Raw genomic sequence first — 16,086 nt, forward strand, 5'->3', positions numbered from 1 at the left:
ACATACCGATGTCCCAGGAATGTCATTCTTTGGTACCCATCCTTTTCCTTTGGTATGTTCTGAATTGGTTCAGATGTCAGTTCAGTTCAGTTCAGTCACTCAGTTGTGTCTGACTCTTTGAGACCCCATGGACTGCAGCATACCAGGCCTCCCTGTCCATAACCAACTCCCAGAGTTTACCTCAAACTCATGTCCAATGAGTCGGTGATGCCATCCAACCATCTCATCCTCTGTTGTCCCCTTCTCCTCTGACCTTCAATCTTTCCCAGCATCAGTCTTTTCAAATGAATCATTTCTTCACATCAGGTGGCCAAAGTATTGGAGTTTCAGCTTCAGCGTCAGTCCTTCTAATGAATATTCAGGACTGATTTCCTTTAGGATGGATTGGTTGGATCTCCTTGCAGTCCAAGGGACTCTCAAGAGTCTTCTCCAACACCACAGTTCCAAAGAATCAATTCTTTGGCTCTCAGCTTTCATTATAGTCCAACTCTCACATCCATACATGACTACTGGAAAAACCATAGCTGTATTGAGATACTAAACCCTTCTTCCCTCAGGGTTACTAGGCAGGGCCTGACATTGCTGGAATACCCAGATCTGTCATCTTTGATTATGAGCATTTGGCTAGTTTGTCAAATAAATAGCATGAAAATGGTTGGGAAGCAATTTCCTGGAGATGCTCTTGCTGGCGTTTATCAGGAGACAGTGCACATGCATATTTATTAAAAAAAAAAAGTATTGTTTTATTTAAAATGAGAACAAAAACTTGGGAAATACAGTTCAGTTAGCTAATTCTCTTCTGAACAGCCACAGGCATTAAGTAATTAGAAAGGGTTTTGACTTGTCATTTCTTGATATCAGTGGTAAACATGGTAATTATTTCAAGCCAAATGAGAGAGGCAGAGAAGAAAGCTGAGGGAAAATGATATACTCCTGGCTAGTATATATATTCCTGGCTATATTTTTATTACCATGTGGTCCGATGGGTGGTGTAGGATGATGTTTTGAATCTGATATCTAGGTTTTGAATCTGAGTTGCTGTACTAATAAAGGCTCCCCAGAGGAGAGAGTTGTTGTTCAGTCACTAAGTCATGTCTGACTCTTTTCAACTCCATGGACTACAGCACGCCAGGCTTCCCTGTCCTTCACCATCTCCCAGAGTTTGCTCAGACCCATGTCCATTAAATTGGTAATGCCATCCAACCATTTCACTCTCTGTCATCTCCTTCTCCTCTTGCCCTCAATCTTTCCCAGCATCAAGGTCTTTTCCAGTGAGTCGGTTCTTCTCATCAGGTGACCAAAATATTGGAGCTTTGGCTTCAGTATCATTCCTCCTAGTGAGTATTCAGGGTTGATTTCCTGTAGGATTGACTGGTTTGATCTCCTTGCTGTCCAAGGGACTTTCAAGAGTCTTTTCCAGCACTACAATTCAAAAGCATCAATCCTTCGGTGCTTAGCTTTCATTATGGTCCAGCTGTCACAGCTGTATGTGAGTACTGGAGAAAACCATACCTTTGACTATACAGATCTTTGTTGACAAAATGATGGCTCTGACTTTTAACACAGTGTGTGGGTTTGTCATAGCTTTTCTTCCAAGGGGCAGGTGTCTTATAATTTCATGGTTGCAATCAACTGTCCACAGTAATTTTCAGTTCAGTTCAGGACTTTTTGCGACCCCATGGACTGCAGCATACCAGACCTCCCTGTTCATCACCAACTCCCGGAGTTTAGCTCAAACTCATGTCCATTGAGTCAGTGATGCCATCCAACCATCTCATCCTCTGTCGTCCCCTTCTCCTCCCTCCTTCAATCTTTCCAGCATCAGGGTCTTTTCAAATGAGTCAATTCTTCACATCAGGTGGCAGAAGTATTGGAGTTTCAGCTTCAGCAACAGTCCTTCCAATGAATATTCAGGACTGATTTCCTTTACGATGGACTGGTTGGATCTCCTTGTAGTCCAAGGGACTCTAAAGAGTCTTCTCCAACACCACAGTTCAAAAGCATCAATTCTTTGGTGCTCAGCTTTCTTTGTACTCCAACTCTCACATCCATACATGACTACTGGAAAAACCATAGCCTTTACTAGATGGACCTTTGTTGGCAAAGTAATGTCTCTGCTTTTGAATATGCTATCTAGGTTGGTCATAACTTTCCTTCCAAGGAGTAAGTGTCTTTTAATTTCATGGCTGTAGTCACCATCTGCAGTGATTTTGGAGCCCCCACAAAACAAAGTCTGCCATGGTTTCCACTGTTTCCCTATTTATTTACCATGAAGTGATGAGACCAGATTGCATGATCTTAGTTTTCTGAATGTTGAGCTTTAAGCCAACTTTTTCACTCTCCTCCTTCACTTTCATCAAGAGGCTTATCAGTTCTTCTTCACTTTCTGCCATAAGGTTGGTGTTATCTGCATATCTGAGGTTATTGATATTTCTCCCGGAATCTTTATTCCAGCTTGTGCTTCATCCAGCCCAGCATTTCTCATGATGTACTCTGTATATAAGTTAAATAAGCAGGGTGACAATATACAGCCTTGATGTACTCCTTTTCCTATTTGGAACCAGTCTGTTGTTCCATGTCCAGTTCTAACTATTGCTTCCTGACCTGCATACAGATGTCTCAAGAGGCAGGTCAGGTGGTCTGGTTTTCCCATCTCTTTCAGAATTTTCCACAGTTTATTGTGATCCACATAGTCAAAGACTTTGGCATAGTCAATAAAGCAGAAATAGATGTTTTTTTGGAACTCTCTTCCTTTTTCCCATGATCCAGCAGATGTTGGCAATTTGATCTCTGGTTCCTTTGCCTTTTCTAAAACCAGCTTGAACATCAGGAAGTTCACGGTTCACATATTGCTGAAGCCTGGCTTGGAGAATTTTGAGCATTACTTTACTAGTGTGTGAGATGAGTGCAATTGTGCAGTAGTTTGAGCATTCTTTGGCATTTCCTTTCTTTGGGATTGGAATGAAAACTGACCTTTTCCAGTCCTGTGGCCACTGCTGAGTCTTCCAAATTTGCTGGCATATTGAGTGAAGCACTTTCACAGCATCATCTTTTAGGATTTGAAATAGCTCAACTGGAATTCCATCACCTCCACTAGCTTTGTTCACAGTGATGCTTCCTAAGGCCCACTGGACTTCACATTCCAGGATGTCTGGCTCTAGTTGACTGATCACACCATCATGATTATCTGGGTCGTGAAGATCTTTTTTGTACAGTTCTTCTGTGTATTCTTGCCACCTCTTAATATCTTCGGCTTCTGTTAGGTCCATACCATTTCTGTCCTTTATTGTGCCCATCTTTGCATGAAATGTTCCCTTGATATCTCTGATTTTCTTGAAGAGATCTCTGGTATCTCCCATTCTGTTGTTTTCCTCTATTTCAGTGCTTTGCACTGACCACTGAGGAAGGCTTTCTTATCTCTCCTTGCTAGTTTTTGGAACCCTGCATTCAAATGGGTATATATTTCCTTTTCTCCTTTGCTTTTCACTTCTCTTCTTTTCACAGCTATTTGTAAGGCCTCCTCAGACAACCGTTTTGCTTTTTTGCATTTCTTTTTCTTTGGAATGGTCTTGATCCCTGTCTCCTGTACAGTGTCACAAATTTCTGTCCAGAGTTCATCAGTCACTCTATCAGATTTAGTCCCTTAAATCTATTTCTCACTTCCATTGTATAATTGTATGGGATTTGATTTAGGTCACACCTAAATGGTCGAGTGGTTTTCCCTACTTTCTTCAATTTAGATCTAAATTGGCAATAAGGAGTTCATGATCTGAGCCACAGTCAGCTCCTGGTCTTGCTTTTGGTGCCTGTATAGAGCTTCTCCATCTTTGGCTGCAAAGAATATAATCAATCTGATGTCAGTGTTGATGGTGATTTTGGAGCCCCAGAAAACAGTCTGTCACTGCTTCTACTTTTCCTCTTCTATTTGCTGTGAAACAATGAGTATGGCTGCCATAATATTAGTTTTTAAATGTTGAGTTTTAAGCCAGCTTTATTGTACCTCCATCAAAAGGCTCTTTAGTTCCTCTTTGCTTTCTCTATTAGGGTGGTATCATGTGCATATCTGAGGTTGTTGATATTTCTCTCAGCAATCTTGATTCCAGCTTGGGAGTCATCCAGCCTAGGATCTTGTACTCTGAGGCTTCCGTGGTGGCTCAGATGGTAAAGAATCTGCCTCTAATGTAGGAGACCTGGGTCCAGTCCTTGAGTAGGGAAGTTCCTCTCTGGAAGGAAATGGCAACCCACTCCAGTATTCTTGCCTGGAGAGTTCTATGGACAGAGGAGCCTTGTGGGCAACAGTCCATGTGGTTGCAAAGAGTCGGACATGGCTGAGTGACTTTCACTTTACTTCACTATGCTATGCTATGCTAAGTCACTTCAGTCGTGTCTGACTCTGTGCGACCCCATAGACGGCAGCCCACCAGGCTCCGCCATCCCTGGGATTCTCCAGGCAAGAACACTGGAGTGGGTTGCCATTTCCTTCTCCAATGCATGAAAGTGAAAAGTGAAAGTGAAGTCGCTCAGTCGTGTCCAACTCTTAGGGACCCCATGGACTGCAGCCCACCAGGCTCCTCAGTCCATGGGATTTTCCAAGCAAGAGTACTGGAGTGGGTTGCCATTGCCTTCTCCGTTACTTCACTACTCTGCATTTAAGTTAAATAAGCAAGGTGACAATATATAGCCTTGGTGTACTCCTTTCCCAATTTGGAACCAGTCTGTTGTTCCATGACTGATTATAATTGATGTTGCTTCTTGACCTACATACAGGTTTCTCAGGAAGCAGATTAGGTCATCTGGTATTCCCGTCTCTTTCAGAAGTTTCCTTGGTTTGTTGTGATCCACACAGATTTTAGTGTACTCAGTGAAGCAGAAATAGATGTTTTTCAGGAATTCTCTTGCTTTTTCTATGATCTAATGAATGTTATCAATTTGATCTCTGGTTCCTCTGCCTTTTCTAAATCTAGCTTGTACATTTGGAAGTTCTTGGTTCGCATACTGTTAAAGCCTAGCTTGAAGGATTTTGAGCATCAACTTGCTAGCATGTGAAATGAGCACAGTTGTGCAGTATTGTGAACATTCTTTGGCATTGCCTTTCCTTGGGATTGAAATGAAAACTGACCTTTTCCAGTCCTGTGGCTATTGTTGAGTTTTCCAAATTTGCTGGCATATTGAGTGAAGCACTTTCACAGCATCATCTTTTAGGATTTGAAATAGCTCAGCTAATCACCTCCACTAGCTTTGTTTGTAGTAATGTTTCCTAAGGCCCACTTGACTTCACGCTCCAAGATGTCTGGCTCTAGGTGAGTGACAACACCATTGTAGCTACCTGGATCTTTAAGACCTTTTTTGTATAATTCTTCTGCGTATTCTTGTCATCTCTTCTTAATCTCTTCTGTTAGATCCTTATCGTTTCTGTCCTTTATTGTGCCCATTTTTGCATGTAATATTCCCTTGTTATCTCTAACTTTCTTGAAGAGATTTCTAGTCTTTCCTATTCTATTGTCCACTCTATTTCTGTTCCATCTTATTCTCATGTCTAGGCTCTCATTTTTAAGGCGTGAGAGGTGAAACAAGGGGCAGCTGCCACCAGGACCCCATGTAAGCTTCTCATGGCCAAACTCTTTGGACTGAGAACTGTGTGAGGAAGAGACCATTGAGTTCAGCCCTCTTATTTCATATTTGAGGAAGCAAGGCCTGGAAAGTGTTGGATCACACACAGGTGGTAGCAGAGCTAAAACTAATATCAGCACACTGACGGTTAGTTGTCCAGCCCTCTTCAACTTGCCACATTACCTCCTAAGCGTTCCTTTGAATTTATAGCCAGCTTTATAGTTATTTGTGTATTTGTCTTATGTTTCTCTGACTGTAAATTCTGAGGGGAAGGAGTATATCTTATTTACATTTGTTGCCTTTGAAGTAGTTAACTGGGCTTCTCAGTACCTGTTAAATTGCAGTCAAAACATACTCTTGTACCAGACATGCCATTTTCCTACTCCTCACCGCTTTGAAGGTGTTCACCTCAAGACCTGGCCCCTGTTTGAAGCCTTGGTCAGATTGTGCCCTGTTTCTGACTTCTCAGGGTCCTCAGTCCTCCCAATGATCTTGATAGATAAAATCTCTCATATTGAGGAAACAGGCTCGGAGAGGTTACATGACTTGCCATGGATCACACAGCTGGAAGCGACAAAGCCCCATTACATGTTTGATATCCTGTGCTGGGTGACATCTTGATTCCTGAGGATCTTGTTTCATGTGTCTTTTGTGGAAAATGAGTTCATTTTGTTTCCTTATCCTGACTGCTAGCTTCTTGAGGAGAGTGGCGAGATCACATATTTCTCCTGTGCCATTTGTAGTTGCCAGCACAGTACTGGGCATGTAGAAATTGCTTATCAAATACTGTTAAATTGAATGCAAATGTAACTTAATTTACCAAAAAGAGCAGCTGTCAGTGGCACTCTAAGACACTTTTTGAGTCATTCCTGAATGTAATCAGCAGGGAACAGAGGGAAGCGGAGGAGGGATGAGCTGTCAGAGAAAGTCAGATGGTAGACACAATTAGCAATGGAGTGGCAGCTGGCCTGCTGTCAGACCAGTGGTGAGGGGTGGAGGGGAAGCTGCACATAAGAACACAGTCCAGGCAACACAAAAAGTTTACTGCGGGGATGAGGGATGGGAGAGGAGTACTCAGAAGCAGCCTAACAGCTGTCCAGGTTAATGAAGATAGAGCACTCAGATACATTGAGAAAACATTGATTAAAGGAATATCCAGACCTTGATGTGGCTTTGGAGGACTGATTTCTAGGGTGAGATTTGAATGGATAGAGAAGCATTTGGCTTAGTTTGTGATCATTCTGTTAATTACTGAGGCTGTGAGAAAAGGAACATAAGTAGACGAGGTTGTTGCTGGTGAAACAACTTCCCTCCCCTTTTCTCTACTATGGTGATCAGTAGGGTCTCAGTCCTGAGCCCTGATGGTCAGAAGTGAAGGGAATTCAAATGACTGCATGTGTCCTCCGTGCCCAGAGATGTGTTGTGATGACCAGCCCATGGCTGTTCTGGTACTGCTTCATTTTACTTTCTTTGCATTGCCCTGAAAGTTAGTGAGGTGCTTTAGAAATTCCAGTACTTTGACAGCTAAACTGTATTTCCAATTCTGCCTTTTCCCAAAAGGGTCATAAAAATCCACTGACAGACCACATGCTCCAGATTTTGGTTTGGAAAGTCACACTGCATCTCCTGAGTTAACAATCATTTTGCATCTGAACCAGATGTGAAGCCTCTTGCATTAGAACACATGCGGTAAATGTCCAGTTTCCTCTGAGAAGCCTGCACATGTTCTTTTGTTAAGTTCTGTCTCCTACAGAGGTCAAGATCAAGAGCTTTCAGAGGAGAAGTAATAGAAGTTGAGTCTGTTCTTCTCTGTGTCAGAAATGTTCAATTTAGAACTATTTTATAAAAGCTAAGGCTATATGTACCTCAACTGCTTAGAGATACTAGCAGTTAAGGGAAATTATTTCAAATAAAAAATTGTAATTTCTATGCAGAATAATTTTCTTTATCATGTTCTATCTAAAATGTAAATATGGAAAAGCTTTTCTTGAACATTTGCATATGAACTTTTAAGGTGATACTCATTTCTAGGAAAATTTCAGTATCATTGTTACGACTTTTGGTTTATTTTCAGTTTGATAGCTATATAGCAATTGTATTTTTCCGTGATGTACAAATAAATAAGAAAGTTCTAAATTAAAATGATGTCAGTGACAACATCATTATTTTAATGGAAAGGTAATCCTTGGGGTCAAAGCGCTCAACTTACTAATTTTTGCAATCAAATTTGTTGGTATGTGAGGGCTAGTTCAGTTCAGTTGCTCTGTCGTGTCTGACTCTTTGTGACCCCATGGACTGCAGCATGCCAGGCTTCCCTGTCCATTATCAACTCCCAGATCCTACTCAAACTCATGTCTATCGCATCGGTGATGCCATCCAACCATCTCATCCTCTGTCGTCCCCTTCTCCTCCCTCCTTCAATCTTTCCAGCATCAGGGTCTTTTCAACTGAGTTGGTTCTTCACATCAGGTAGCCTAAGTATTGGAGCTGAAACTTCAGCTTCAGCATCAGCCCTTCCAATGAATATTCAGGACTAATTCCTTTAGTATTGACTGGTTGGATCTCCTTGCAGTCCAAGGGACTCTGAAGAGTCTTCTCCAACACCACACTTCAAAAGCATCAATTCTTTGGTGCTCAGCTTTCTTTGTACTCCAACTCTCACATCCATACCTGACTACTGGAAAAACCATAGCTTTGACTAGACGGACCTTTGTTGACAAAGTAATGTCTCTGCTTTCTAATATGCTGTCTAGGTTGGTCATAGCTTTTCTTCCAAGGAGCAAGAGTCTTTTAATTTCATGACTGCAGTCAGCATCTGCAGTGATTTTGGATCCTGAAAAAATAGAAGTCGTCACTGGTTCCATTGTTTCCCCATATATTTGCTGTCAAGTGATGGGACCAGATGCCATGATCTTAGTATGTTGAGCTTTAAGCCAACTTTGTCACTCTCCTCTTTCACTTTCATCAGGAGGCTCTTCAGTTCTTTTTCACTTTCTGCCATAAGGGTGGTGTCATCTGCGTATCTGAGGTTATTGATATTTCTCCTGGCAATCTTGATTCCAGCTTGTGCTTCTTCCAGCCCAGCGTTTCTCATGATGTACTCTGCATATAAATTAAATAAGCAGGGCGACAATATACACCCATGACGTATTCCTTTTCCTATTTGGAACCAGTCTGTTGTTCCATGTCCAGTTCTGTTGCTTCTTGACTTCCATATAGATTTCTCAAGAGGCAGGTCAGGTGGAGGATATTCCCATCTCTCAGATTCTTCACCAAATGAGCCACAAGGGAAGCCCATGTGAGGGCTAACTTTATACTTTTAACAAGTGGGTTTATTAAAGCATGATTATAGAATTATGTGAATGATTTCCATATGTAGCTTATAAAACTTTTTTTTTTTTTTACTACTTTGAAGTCACCTCTTTCTTATATAGATTCGCATCTTATCCTCATTAAGATGAAGTACAGTATTACATGTTTCTTCAGTTTCCTCCAAACCCTCAAACAAAGTTTCTAAAGTTGTTGCTTGTCAATCTGTTATTCATGCACAACTACTTACATCCTCACGGTGTTCCTTTCATGTGTTTTATGCTCCTCTTGCCTGTAATTTTCTTTCCCCTCTTGGCTTGTTCTCCTGCAGATTCATAGTTTCCTTGCTAACACAGAATCTTTATTTTGCCTTAGTGTACCTATATTGCTGTCTCTTTATTCACTCTTTCTTTTAATAAGGCCCTGTAGATTCTTTCTGAGTGACCATCTTGCTCACTGACTTTGGCCCCTATATTCTTAGTCCCCTCCCTTCAGATGTCTTTCTCATAGGTGCATTCAGAAAATAGAACTTGGAACTTCCCTTGTGGCCCAGTGGTTATGACTCCAAACTTCCAAAGCAGGGGGCATGGGTTCACGGTGGGAACACATGCTACGCAGTATGGCCAAAAAAGAAAATAGGAGCTTGGTTCCCATAGGTGTGCTTACTACCTGGTTGATGACAAAGACAGGTGTAGGTTTGGGGACCAAGTTCTAACCTGAATGCTTGAGTTTTCCATTTGCGCAGGGCAGGAACCTGCTTGGGTAGATTAGGGAGGCTTGGAAATTGCATGGGTTAAGCAGGAGGGAGCAAATAGTTGGAAACATTTCCCTGACTTAGGTAAGAATCTCTCTGGCTTTTGATAAAGTAACTATTACCTGGGTCTTAGATTCCAAGTGTTGTTCCTGACGAGCTAAGTGGTCTTCCCAGTGTATACGGGTAGGTATCCTCCTGATTCCTCGAATTCATAAGCCACCTCTCCGCCTTTTTTGATCTACTCCTTACTTTGTTGGTGTTCAACTTTGGCGTGATTCTGTCCACCTGTCTGGGACCTCCGTTTGTATTTACCACTTCTGAACTGAAGTTGGTTCTGTGCCACCTTCATATGAGGCTGCCTTCTTGTGTAGGGAACACTAGGGGTTGCTCTGTTGCCATCTTACCTGTGCCCTTTCCTCCGTCCCTGGAACTTCCCGATGGTTCTAAGTGGCAGTCCTTGCATGTGTAGCATTCCTCATGATACAGCCATTAGCTGGAACAAGGGGTCCTGTGGAGAAAATACAATACTAGTAATTCCTTTTGAATTTATGGGAAAAGTCAAGTTAGTGCAGAGGATTTTAGGTTTTTCTCCCATCTGCTCTGTTATTCTCTGCTGTACTTTAGTACAAAGTGGCTTATGATACAGAGCAAAATAATATATTTTCAGTTATTTTGCTGTATCACATAGTAAGTTTGCTATGTCATTTCATTGTGTTCTTCAAAGCATATTTTGACTTCTGAGGGTTCTGCCCAAGCATAGGTTGTTGAGTCCATCAAGAATAATGTGGCTGTACTTTATAATGCCCTTTAGGAAAAAATCAACAGTATAGCTGGTTATAAGCATCCTTCCAGTAGTTCCATTTTGCAAGTACACTGGTTTTCTGTCCCAAGGAAGATGCTACTGCTTGGTTCATCTCTGGCCAGTTTGGTCTAGATTTTCCCTGGACTATTCAGCCTTAGATCCACAGCTCTCTTTTCCCTTTGAGTGACTCAATGATCATTGTTTCCAAGACACTTTCCTTATTTTCTGAAGCTCCAGTTAGCCCTTTTTGGAATTCTTACCAGGGTCTTTCAATACATTCCAGGTTTTCGCTCCCAGATAAGAAGAGTCCTAAGGCTGTGGTTAAGTGGGCAAGATTTGAGAGATGGTGTGTTTAGGAGATGTTGAATGAAAAAGCCTCGCAGACCTTGTAATGAGCTGTCAGTCTGAGGTGTTTAGGGAGAAAGAAAGTGTTGGGTACAAAGTTGAAGGCAAGTGAGATGATTCAGAGCCATCTGAGGTTGAGCTTTCCACACTGGTTTTCCACACGTGTGCGGTGGACCTTTTGTTAGGACCTGGTTGGGTTCACAGGCCTTGGAGGTGGGCTTACCTTCACTTCTTTTACCAGAGCGGTTCTGAATTCACCTGTTTTATATATTAGAGCGCCAGGTTAGATTTCATTTGAAGAAACTTGCTAAGGAAAGTTTGCAACCAGCTGGACAAGAGCACTTTTCTGAGGGAGTGAAGGATCTGTGGCAGTGACGTGAGGTAGTTTTTCTGAGCTCCAGTGCCAGAACGTCCTGCTGGCTGTGAAGACGCTGACCTGCTAGGGACAAAAAGTAACCCAAACTTACAGCTGCTCTAAGTCAGCCAAGAAGCTCCCCAAACATAAAATCAGCTGCAACATAATGTGTTCATTCCTTATTGCTCAATTGACTATCCTAACAGGAAAAAGCCACTGTGTGCTGAACAGACATGCCTGAGCCTTGCTGTCACTGACAGAGTGTGGCTCACACATGCTTCCTTAACTGCTCTCACAAGAGTGGACATGTGAATTCACTCCAGATTTTTAAAAATAAAAGAAAATAAAGAAAGACTAGTATGCATTACGACCTTTTCAATTAATGACACATTTATGAGAATACCTAATACTATATAGTATTTGGAATAATATTTGGAATTCTCTCATAAATGTATCATCAATTGAGAGGGTTGTCATGTGCACTAGTTTAGCAAATAACTTTGCCAGGCAGTGTCAGTGAGAAGTTTGGAGATCTCTGAGTGTGGATTATAACTCATTTGACTATAGATTTTTATTCCAGTTTAAAAAATAATAATAAAGAGGAAAAAAGGCATTTGAATAAAAGTTTATAGACTCTTAAGGCACCTCCATGGATCCCAGAAGACTTGAGATCCCACAGATTTGAGGCCTCTCATAAGGACTGCAGTGCCTTGTTCTTTATGATGTGTTATTTTTATCTCCTTTAAGATGTTGTCTTGTGCTTAATTTTCTAAAATAAGATACATTATTTCCTTGGAACCTAACAGGTGAAGTCGGAAAACATAAACAAGGATACATCAGATTGAAAAATGCAGCTAACTAGCTTGAACTAGCACATATCTAGTTCTGCATGCAACAAACAGGGAATACAGGTTATTTTCATACTTAACACCCCCCCCCCCATTTGATATTAAACAGACCACATTTACTGATCCAAAGGTAATAAAATTAGAAAACAACAACAATAATCACAAAAAAAGACAACAGTGATCTGACAGGCTGATTTAGAAATAGGCTGGATGACTGCAAGTTCTTCTGTCCTCTTTTGCATAAGTAAACTTAAGGCACACCCTAGTCTATACACAGCTGTTGATAGAAATGCAAACAGTCCCTTGCTAAGACTGCCTACTGAATAGGTGGAACTGGGCAAGACTTCTTGAGAATCAATAAGAAGTATATCCCACTGGACCTGGGCCATAGGTGAGTTTCTTTTTTTTTTTTCCTTTCTGGTTTAGCTGTTAATATGATACATAGGGAGCAGCTAAACATGTGTTATAAATATATTAACAGAGAGAGTGGACCTGACAAAGGCTAGAAAGACCTATAGCCGGCTGTTTAGAGCTTATCAGCACCAAACGAGAGAGGCTAAGAATCCTAGTACTGTTGTCTGGTGCTGCTAAAACGTCAGAAAATAGTTTGATTTTTTTCCTGAGCCTATTTTACTGTTTTTAAAAGAACTAAGTTAACATATGGTGGAATATTTACAGACAATAGTGTTTTAAACTCATGATCAACTTGTCTCTGTATGCTGCCTTTTCGTCAATATATGATAAAACCCAAGCTGGCACCATGGAGAAGCACTTGGGTTTCAGAAATGGCCCTGTTCCCAGACTTAGCTGGAGGAAAACTCCTTTCCTTATTGGAAAAGCAGAAGTCCTTAAAGACAGAGTAGTGCATGAGCTTGGGAAGGAGGGTCCAATACCTTAAAATTGACCTAGCCGCTCACCGTTATAAGGAGAGCACCGGTATTCATTGACTGGCATTGTTGGTGTAAGGTCAGTTTTTGCTCGCACAAGCTGAAGTTTAGGATGAGTACCTGGAGATGAGGGACAGGAAAGCCAGAAAAGGAGAGAGGGCAGAGGGGTCATGACTCGGAGTAATGAATAGAAGTGGGACTGTTAGAACTCAACAGGAGGGAATCATAGGGTGGATAGGAGACTGTGGAAAAGAAAACCAGCTGTGAAGAGATGATGTGCTTTCATAAGCCAGCCTGCATCTGAGAAGCATATCCCTGGGGCAGAGAACAGCTCTGCTCTGATGTGGTCAGCGCAGGCAAGGCTATGGGGTCGGCAGAATGAGGGAGAAGTAAAGACATACCCAGTGTATCCTGGTGGCCTTTGTGAGAATCTGTATGCCAGACCAGGGCTTCGCCTCAATAGGGAGTGTGTAATAGGCGCCGTCACCATTCACACTTCCTGAGAGTATGCACTTACATACAGTGCGTGCACACTCAGTTGTGTCCGACTCTTTGTGACCCCATGGACTGTAGCCCACCAGACTCTTCTATTCTTGGAATTTTCCAGGCAAGAATACTGGAGTGGATTGCCATTTCCTCCTCCAGGGGATCTTCCTGACCCAGGGAATCCGCATCTCCTGCCTTGGCAGGTGATTCTTTACCACTGAGCCACTGGGGCACAGTGCATCTCATCACAGAAAAGATGAGGTACAGTCTGTGCCCTTTGATAAAGAAGTCAGGGAAATGTTACAGTACACTGTAAAAAATCACACTTAACAAAACAACAGTGACAATGGTGTCCTAGTATGCAAATGAAGGAGTCTAGAAAGGCAGGATGGTGGTGTACTCTGGACACAGTTTCTCTACATGAATAAATATAGAGTTTTTGTCCTAGTTTTTTAAAAAGGCAATGATGAAGGAACCCTCTCTTGCCCAGCTACTGCCAACTCAGGGATATTTACCCCGTTGTTTTTATTGTTTGGACAGTCATCTTCAACAGGTCTGGATTCTTTTAATTCACAATTTTTTTCATCCTAAAATTTTCTTGTTGTGAAAGAAGCATTGTTGCTCCATCACAAAGTGAGGTGATTCTCTTCTTGATTGGGTGTATTTCCTCCGAGAAATCAGCATCTTCCCTGTGTTACCTCACATGAAAAGCTTTGAGGCAGGTGAGATGCACATGGACAGCCAGGTTGTGTTGGCCAAAGGCCTTCCAGCCCTCCCACATTCCAGTAGGACCAGACTTGGCAGAATCCTCAACTCTGTTTCTCAGTCATAAATGGAAAGGTATTCTGTGTTTTGCAACCTTGGAAATGCATTCTTCAGTTTCAGGTCCTTTGAGTGCTTCTTCGTTTGTAATCCTTCCAGTCCTGGCTGTGGTAGCAGCATGCTCACTCTTCATATTTCCATCTTTGACTCTTGGCCCTGGGAGCTTGGCATCACTCTGGCATAGCCAACGACTCTTCACTTCTACTTCTTCAAAACTTAATAGCAGGATTTCCTCTATGAATCAGTTAGTCTTGCAGATATATTGCCTTCCAGGTAGCTTAGGTCTTTTCATACTGTTCATGGGGTTCTTAAGGCAAGAATACTGAAGTGGTTTGCCATTCCCTTCTCCAGTCCTGAATACTCACTGGAAGGACTGATGCTTAAGCTGAAACTCCAATACTTTGGCCACCTGATGTGAAGAACTGACTCATTTGAAAAGACCCTGATGCTGAGAAAGATTGAAGGAAGGAGGAAAAGGGGACTACAGAGGATAAGATGGTTGGATGGCATCACCGACTCAACAGACATGAGTTTGAGTAAACTCTGGGAGTTGGTGATGGACAGGGAAGCCTGGAGTGCTGCAGTCCATGGGGTTGCAAAGAGTCAGACACGACTGAGCAACTGAACTGAACCAAGCTTAGGTCACTCCTCCTTTTCCATTTTCAGAAAATATTTTTACTCCATTCTTTGGGAGCTTTATTAGGTTCAGTGTCCCTTTTAAGATATCATGGAAAAAACACCAGTCTTAATGTCATAATATCAGTTTTCAAACCTTAATATATCGATTTCCATCATGGATTTTGTTACTCACTTTACACAGGTGGGTGGTGGTGTCCCACTGTTTGAATTTAGGAGACCTTGACTCTGGCACCTATGTTTCATTGTCTTCGAGGGAGTAGACTTCACAGGTATTGCACTTCTTTGTAATTCTTGGAGTCTTCCTTGCTTCATGGTGTCTTTAAGAAGCATATTTAGCCACGGGTGAGACTTTCCATTGACAGGACATGTAATTGTGACCATTATGGGGATACTTTCATATTATTTGAGATATTACTCAGCAAACCAAACAGCCACTCCTGTTACCATGGTATTGCCTATATTTTACAAGTGACAGATTCTGTAGTACACCTTTATTCCTGTTACCCTGTGTCTATAAAACAAGATGTACTTGTCACAAACTGTGAGTAATACAACCCCCAGTGTTTACTTTTCATAAATTTCAGTAAACATTCATATTCTGATCCTAAAAGAGGTGTGGACAACAAATAATGTATTTGGAATAAATGAATCAATGATCTCTATAGCTTAAAAAAACAAAAAAGCCAGTATCTCATTTGAGTTGTTGACAGTGGTCTTCCAGAAGAACATATTCTACTTCCATTAAACATTCTGGTGCCTGTTCTTTATGTAGTTGCTTGAGTTATTGCTCTACTGGTTTATGTTGGTTACTTACAGACGTGATGGTAACATCTCAGAAATAGTAGGTCAACTCTTGGGTTGGAATTGTTTATTTTTTCTTTATTCTGGACCTTCTCTTTAATACTCATAAAGAATTGCAAATGTCTGAAGGATGCTTTTACAAATGATATATTTAGATGTCCTGGCAATATTTGGGAATGTATATTTAATTCAACAGTTTTTGTAGATAATTCTTTCTTTTCTTTGAATAATTTGGTACTTTAGATATCATCTAAATGGCATTTAGATATCATCATCTGCTAGAAGTTAGTCTTTTCACTTTGTTTAAATAGGGAAAATGGAATATTCCTATGTAACAGGCACATGTATAAGTATTAAGATATGTAAATTTAGATTCTGTCAGTTTTTAGTCACATGCCTCTCTTTTCGCTATTAATGGTGGATGTATG

General features: G+C 41.4%; 2 protein-coding genes across 4 annotated transcripts in view; both read left to right on the top strand.

Moving 5' to 3' along the window:
* The window catches only part of LOC132342125 (uncharacterized), a 43,124-nt gene extending 28,002 nt beyond the window's left edge, over positions 1–15,122 (top strand). The window contains exon 4 of the mRNA XM_059890847.1: positions 15,039–15,122. The gene's annotated coding sequence lies outside the window, so the exon portion shown is untranslated. The remainder of the gene's footprint in view (positions 1–15,038) is intronic.
* RAB27A (RAB27A, member RAS oncogene family) overlaps positions 1–16,086 on the top strand; it is a 95,841-nt gene that overhangs the window by 43,113 nt on the left and 36,642 nt on the right.

Source organism: Bos taurus, chromosome 10 (genome assembly GCF_002263795.3).
Source record: "Bos taurus isolate L1 Dominette 01449 registration number 42190680 breed Hereford chromosome 10, ARS-UCD2.0, whole genome shotgun sequence".
NCBI classification, from domain to species: Eukaryota; Metazoa; Chordata; class Mammalia; order Artiodactyla; family Bovidae; genus Bos; species Bos taurus.